Raw genomic sequence first — 8,245 nt, forward strand, 5'->3', positions numbered from 1 at the left:
ACATAAAATTTACCATCTTAAACACTTTTAAGTGTATAGTACAATAGTGTTAACTGTATGCACATTGTATAACATCTCTAGTACTTTCCATCTTGCAAAACTGAAACTCTATACCCATCAAACAACTCCTCATATCTCCCCTCCCCTAGGCCCCAGAAATCACCATTCCACTTTCTGTTTTCTTTCTTTCTTTTTTTTTAAAAGATTTTATTTATTTATTTGACAGAGAGAGACACAGCGAGAGAGGGAACACAAGCAGGGGGAGTGGGAGAGGGAGAAGCAGGCTTCCCGCCGAGCAGGGAGCCCGATGCATGGCTCGATCCCAGGACCCTGGGATCATGACCGGAGCCGAAGGCAGATGCTTAATGACTGAGCCACCCAGGCACCCCAACTTTCTGTTTTCAAGAATTCGACTACTTTAGATAGTAGTCAAATCATATAAGTGGAATCAAGCAGTGTGTGTGTGTGTGTGTCTGTGTGTGTGTGTGAGATTGGCTTATTTTGCTAGGCATAATGTCTTCAAGTTTCATCCATGTTGTAGCCTGTGACAGAATTTCCTTCTTTTTAAAAGCTGAATAATATTCCATTGTATGTATATATTTTTTCTTTATCCATTCCTCTATCAGTGGACATTTAGGTTACTTTTACCTCTTGGCTTTGGGTGAAAAATGTTGCAATAACATGGGTGTGCAAATATCTCTTTGAGATCCTGTTTTTAATTCCTTTGGATATATACTCAGAAGTAGGGTTGCTGGATCATATGGTAATTCTATTCAATTTTTTGAGGAACCTCTGTATTGTTTTCCACAGCAGCTGTACCATTTTACATTGGGGGTGAGAGTTAAAGGAACCAGGTAGCCAGAAGCATGGGCTACCTCCAATTTCTCCACATCTTCACCAACACTTCTGTTCTTTTCTTTTTGTTTTTTTCCTTTTTGATAGTGGTTATCCTAGTGGGCATGAGGTGATATCTCATTGTGGTTTTTTTTTTTTTTTAGATTATTTATTTATTTATTTGAGAGAGAGAATGAGATAGAGAGCATGAGAGGGGAGGGTCAGAGGGAGAAGCAGACTCCCCGCCGAGCAGGGAGCCCGATGCGGGACTCGATCCCAGGTCTCCAGGATCATGACCCGAGCCGAAGGCAGTCGCACAACCAACTGAGCCACCCGGGCACCCCTCATTGTGGTTTTGATTTGCATTTCCCTGATGATTAGTGATGCTAAGTATATTTTCACGTGTTTTTTTTATCATTTGAATATCTTCTTTGGGAGAAATGTCTAATCAAGTCCTCTGACCATTTTTAAATCAGGCTGTTTGTTTTTTTGCGTGTTGAGTTGTAAGAGTTCGATATATATATTGGACATTAACTCCTTATCAGATACATGGTTTGTAAATATTGCCTCCCATTCCATATGTTGCTTTTTCAGTCTGTTGATTGTTTCCTTTGCTGCACTGAAGTTTAATGTTGTTCTATTTGCCTATTTTTGCTTTTGTTGCCTGGACTTTTAGTGGCATATCCAAGAAATCAGTGCCTAACCCAATGTCATGAAGTTTTCCCTATGCTTTTTCCTAAGAGTTTTATAGTTTTTGGTCTTACAGTTAAGTTTTTAATCCATTTTGAATTAATTTGTGTATATTGTGTAAGGTAAGGGTCCAATTTCATTCTTTTGCATGCGGATATCTAGTTTCCCCAGAACCATTTGTTGAAGAGACTATCCTTTCCCCATTGCATGGTCTTGACATCCTTGTTGAAGATCATTAGACCATATATGGGGAAGGGGGGCATTTGGGGATTCTATTTTGTTTTGTTGGTCCACATATGTCTTTATGCCAGTACCATACTGTTTTGATTACTGTAGTTTTGTAATATAGTTTGAAATCAGGATGTGTTAATCACTCCGGCTTTGTTTTTCTTTCTCAAGATTGTTTTGGCTATTCAGAGTCCTTTGAGATCATTTAAGCCATTTTTAAATGTGCAATTCATTGGCATTAAGTACATTCATCATGCTGTACAACCACCACCACTACCCATGTTCAGAAATTTTTTCATTACTCCAAACTGAAACTCTGTAACCATGACCGATAATTCCCCATTCTCCATGCCGCCCCACCCACACCTAGTAACCACTATTCTTCTTTCTGTCTCAGTAAATTTACCTATTCTAGGTACCTCATAAATAAGTAGAATCATACAATATTGTCCTTATGTGTTGGCCGATTTTACTTAGCATAATGTCCACAAGATTCATTCACCTTGTAGCATGTATCAGAATTTCCTTCCTTTTTAAGGCTGAATATTGGTCCATTGTATGAATACACCAAATTTTGTTTATTCACTTATACAGGATGGACAAGAGTGATACTTTATAAACAAAAATCGCATCATTCCTCTCTACCTTAAGGTGCTTCTTAATGCTCTTGGGATAAAGTACAAAATCCTTCTGGCCCTGCCTGATGGGACCTCTGCTTACTTCACCAGCCTTGTCTTCTGCCATTCACTCCACACCACTTTTTATTTATTTTCTCTTTCTTCCTTCCTTCCTTCCTTTCTTTCTTTTAGATTTTATTTATTTATTTGAGAGAGAGAATGAGAGAGAAAGAGAGAGAGAGCACGAGAGGGGGGTCAGAGGGAGAAGCAGACTCCCTGCCGAGCAGGGAGCCTGACATGGGACTCGATCCCGGGACTCCAGGATCATGACCTGAGCTGAAGGCAGTCGCCCAACCAACTGAGCCACCCAGGCGCCCCTCTATTTATTTTCTTCAATAAGCCTCACATCTTCCTTACTTAGTCTTCCACACATGTTGTTTTCCCTCTGCATCAAACAGATTTCGCTCCTCCTTCACTCACACCACCCTTTGTCTAGCTAACTCCTAGTCAACCTCCAGATCTCAGCTGAGACTTCTCAAGGAAGCCTTCCCTGACCTCTTTGAGAAGGTTCCCCTGCCATTAGTGCTTGTGACACCTGCATCCCTTAGGAGAAGCACTAATCACAGTGATGAGGGAGCAAAAGGCAAGCTGAGGGCAAAGCACAAGTTAACACCCTGGACCACCCCCAGGTGGGATGTGTGTGACATTCCTCAGGCACTCCTGGCTGCCCAAGAACAAAGGAAAGGGAAAAACAAGTGGTTAACTGATAGAGATCATAGTCATTCAGGACATGAGTCTCCATCAGTTTGCAACTGTCCTAATGATTTACAAGAAAAAGCAATCTCCAGAGACCTATAGACTCAATTTCCTGGAGCCCTAACATCACCCTCCCCTCCATAGGATAGAAAATCTTACATATCAGTCACTCCTCACAACCCCAGTGCAGCTCTTTCTGCCCATGTGTCCTGTCCCTACAGTTTAACAAAACTACCTTTTTGCACCAAAGACATCTCAAGAATTCTTTCTTGGCTGTTGGCTCCAACTCCACCACTTCAAGCCACATCAACAGTTGTAGATAATTAGTTCAAACCCATCGTCTTTACTCATACCATGAGAATTCATCTCCCCCACCCCCATACCATTGAAATACTCCTTCATCAGGGAGTGAAAGGTCATTTTGGGACTATGGAGTTTGCAGTGTGCAGGGTCCTTCTCTATTGATACACAGGCTGCCTATTAGTGAACAAAGACCCTGCACTAGAAGCTACTACTATAAAGCTCCTCTTGCTACCTCATCCCAGCATGTCCAATTTAGGTCCTAATACCTCTGCCTGCTGCACTTCCCCTTAACCCCCTTCTCTCCTTTCATTGATGCTTCTTAGGTTTCTTCATTTCCTGCCCATTAGCCATTTTCAATGCAGGATTTGTCTCTCACCTTCAACATGTTCACATCAACTTTTCAAGAAAGTTTCCTTATCATCCCAAACTGTGAATCACAACTCACTATTTCTAGAAATATGTGCGTTTCACTTGATTCTCAGCCTTAAAAAAGGATTCTAACCTTAGCAGAGAGGAAGTTAAATAGTTCAAATCAGTCCTTGTCAATAAGTATCTATTTAGCTCCCACTATATGCTAGACATGATGCTAGGCTCTGGGGAAACAAAAATGAACCAAAAATGGTAATCCTTGCTTTGAGGCAGTTAAGTGATGAAAATGTACACATAAACAGATACTTTTAATCTAATATCATTATGACTATGATATAAGTATGCAGGGATCCTTGGACCAGGCTGGGCATAAAGGGAAAGCCTCCTGGGCGAGAAACATCTGAGTTGTCTTGAAGGGTAAGTAAATATAATTAAGGTGAAGAAAGGTGGGAAGGGCATTGCAAAGGCTCTGACTTGTGAAATAACACAGTGAGTATGAGGGCAGACTACAAGCAATTTGACTACTAGAACATAAGGAATCAGTGGAATGGTGGGAGAGAATATTGAAGTACTAGGAAGAGCCAGGTTAGAGAGGACCTTTGAGCATAAATTTCATTCTGTGGGATAATGTGGACCCATTAAAAAATTTCAAGTAGCGTAGTAACATGGTTAAGGTCTGAGTTTTAAACAGACCTAGCTACAGGTGGAATGAACCTTAGGATATACTGTTAAGTGAGAGAAGTATGATGCAGAATGGTGTATATAATATACTATATATAGTATATATATATAATATACCATTTATGCTAATAAAATATTATACAGACATATATATGCATGTATGTATGTACATGTACTGGGAAATGCATAGATTACCTATGTAAGTATATTCAAGAAGCAAGAGTTGTCTTGGGTAAGAGAGCTGGATGGCTGGAGACAGAGATGAAAAGGAGACTTATTTTTCAGTGGATACACTTTTGTACTTTTTATTACTTATTAAGAATGAATTTAGGCTTGCTTAGGAGTGGTCTTTAAAGATGGTGATATAGGAGGTTCCTGAATCCCCTCCTCCCCTGGACACACCAAATGAAGAGCTACGCACAAAGCAGTTCCCTCTGACAGTAATCCAGAACTGGCTGAGTAATTTCTATACATCAGGCGAACAAGAAAATATCCATATCAGAACAGATAGGAAAGGCTGAGATACACTCTTACCATAAATCCCACCACCAGCACAATGCCATACAATTGGGAGGGAACCCCTAATTCTAAGCTTCTCCTCAAGGAGTGAAGTGTTTTAAGATTTTCAAGCAGTAGATAGGCCCCCAAAATATCTACCTCTGAAAGCCAATGGGGCTTGAGTTCATGAGACCTACAAGACTACAGTGAAAGAAAGAAGCAGTTATTAATAGACCTGAGCACTCTCTCTTGCTATCACCTTAGGATTCAGTGCAGGGGAGCCAGCAAAACCTGCTAATCTCCCAGCCTTTCCCTGAACAGGGTCCATCTACATTCTTTCTTTAAGGTAGAGCATGAGACTCTTGATCTCAGGGTTATGAGTTTAAGTCCCACATTGGGCATGGAGCCTACTTAAAAAAAAAAAAAGGTAAAAAAAAAATTGTTGCCTTTGGGTCAAAACTTCTAATTTAGCAGGCATCTAGGGGCTGAATACAGTCATCTCCAAAGACCAGGGAAGCTGGTAGACACATCCCTTGCCTTCTACCTCCTGCTTGTCCCAAATCACCATATCTCCCTGAATGAAGCTTGTATACGTGTCTGCACCCTACTTTTACGGGTACCGCCTGAGAGATGGAGCCACAGATCACCTGGCTCTGATAACAAATAGGACTTCCATTCAGGAGTCCCACAGGACAGTAGCAAACAAAGAAGCAGTTCTTAACTGGCTATCCCCCCAGGACTCAGTGCAGAGGGAGAAGGCAGAAATGCCCACCTCTCAGTTTTTCCCTAAAAGGGGTCTATTTGCATACCTTAAAAGCTGCTGCCTGAGGGTCAGGTTTCTAATTTAGCACACAGCTAGGGGCTAACTGCAATCCTTTCCAGAGACCAGGGAAAGCCTGCAGACATCTCCTCTGTCCTCTCCCTCTAGCCTGCTTCAAGTTATCAGTATCTCCCTGGAAGGAGCTTGTATGCATGTCTTACGCCCAGCTTTTGTGGCTGCCACCTGAGTAATGGGCCCCCAGATCACCTGACTCTGCTAGCCAATGGGGCATGCATTCAGGAGTCCCATGGTACTATTAAAAACAAAGAAATTCTTAATAGGCTCAGGACCACACTCTCACCCATGGTTATACACCCAGGGCCCAGCAGAGAGGCAACAGACAAAAATGCCCACTTTCCAGTTTCTCCCTGGAAGGGACCTAACTACACACTTTCCCGGCAGCTACCTGAATGACTTCCAAACAGCCTGTCCCTTTGGGACACTTATGGGTCTTGGCATACCTTCAACTATTGGGAGCCATTAAGAGCAAAGAAGGTAGCTTGGACAATCACAAAGATTCGAGAGACAACAAGGAACACTGGCCAGGCTAATTGGTGAGGTTCAACTCCCACACAAGGCTATTCTTTCAAAACTGGGAGAGGTTGCTGTTTTATTTAACACACAGAAATCAACACAGAGAGTCAAAGAAAATTAAGAAACAGAGAAATATGTTCCAAGCAAAAGAACAAGATAAAACTCTAGAAACACATCTAATGAAACAGATAAATGACTTACCTGATAGAGAGTTCAAAATAACAGTCATAAAGATGCTCACTGAGGTCAAGACAACACATGAACAAAGTGAGAATTTCAACAAAAAGATAGAAAATATAAAAAAGTACCAAACAGAAATCATTAAGCTGAGGAATATAACTGAACAGAAAATTTAATAGAGAGTTTGAGCATCAGTCTAAACTAGAAGACAAGGCATTGGAATTCATCCAATTAGAGGAGCAAAAAGCAAAAAGAGTGAAAATAGCTTAAAGGACTTAAAGGATACCATAAAGTGAATGTGTAGGGGTCCCAGAACAAAAAGAGAGATTAAAGGGGCAGAAAGCTTATTCAAATGAACAGTGGCTGCAAACTTCCCTAACCTGGGGAAAGAAATAGATATCCAGATACAGGAAGTCCAGAGAGTTCCCAGAAAAATGAATCCAAAGAGACCCACACTGAGACACATAATTAAACTGTCAAAAGTTAAAGATGACAGAATTTTAAAAGCTGCAAGAGAAAAACAACTGATTATGTACAAGGGAACTTCCATAAGATTATCAGCATATTTTTCAGCAAAAACTTTGCAAGCCAGAAGTGAGTGGGAGGAGGGGTGCCTGGCTGGCTCAGTCATTGGAGCATCCAACTCTTGATCTTGGGGTTGTGAGTTTGAGCCCCACATTAGGTGTAGAGATCTTAAAAAAAAAAAAAGGAGTGGGATGATAGATTCAAAGTACTGAAAGAAAAAAAAAAAAACTGCCAACCAGGAATACTCCACCTGGCAAAGTTATCTTTCAGAACTAAAGGAGAGACAAAGACTTTTCCAGACAAGGAAAAGCTGACAGAGTTCATCTCCAGTAGACTGCCCTTGCAAGAAATGTTAAAGGAAGTTCTTCAGGTTGAAAGGAAAAATGCTAATTAGTAACATGAGATAATATGAAAGTATAAAACTCACTGGTTAAGGTAAATATATAGTTAAGTTTAGAATACTCTAATGTTGTAATGGTGGTGGGGAAATCACTTATAATTCTAGTATAAAGGTTAAAGACAAGGGGCACCTGTGTGGCTCAGATGGTTAAATGACTGCCTTTGGCTCAAGTCATGATCCCAGGGTCCTGGAATCGAGCCCTGCATCAGGCTCCCTGCTCAGCGGGGAGTCTGATCCTCCCTCTCCCTCTGCTGCTCCCCCTGCTTGTGCTTTCTCTCTCTCAAATAAATAAATAAAATCTTTTAAAAAGTTAAAGACAAATGTATTAAAATAACTATAACTGCAATAATTTATTAATGGATACACAATATAAAAAAGAATTGTGACATCAAAAACAAAATGGTTGAGGGTGGCGTAAGAATATAGAGCTTTTGTATGCAAAGTTAAGTTGTTATCAGCTTAAAATAGACTGTTATAAATATAAAATGTTTTATATAAAACATAGTAACCACAAAGCAAAAACCTATAGTAGATACACAAAAGAGAAAGAAAAAGGAGTCAAAGCATACTACCAGAGAAAATCATCAAATCACAAAGGAAGAGAGCACTAGAGGAAGAAAGGAAAAAAGGAATTAGAAAACAACCAGAATTCAATTAACAAATGTCAAAGGTAAGTCCATATCTATCAATAATTGCTATAAATATAAATGGACTAAATTATCCAATCAAAAGATACAGTGTAGCTGAATGGATAAATAAAAAGACCCAACTATATGCTGCCTACATGAACCTCACTTCAGATGTTAAGGA

Source organism: Neomonachus schauinslandi, chromosome 5, assembly GCF_002201575.2.
Source record: "Neomonachus schauinslandi chromosome 5, ASM220157v2, whole genome shotgun sequence".
Lineage (NCBI taxonomy): Eukaryota > Metazoa > Chordata > Mammalia > Carnivora > Phocidae > Neomonachus > Neomonachus schauinslandi.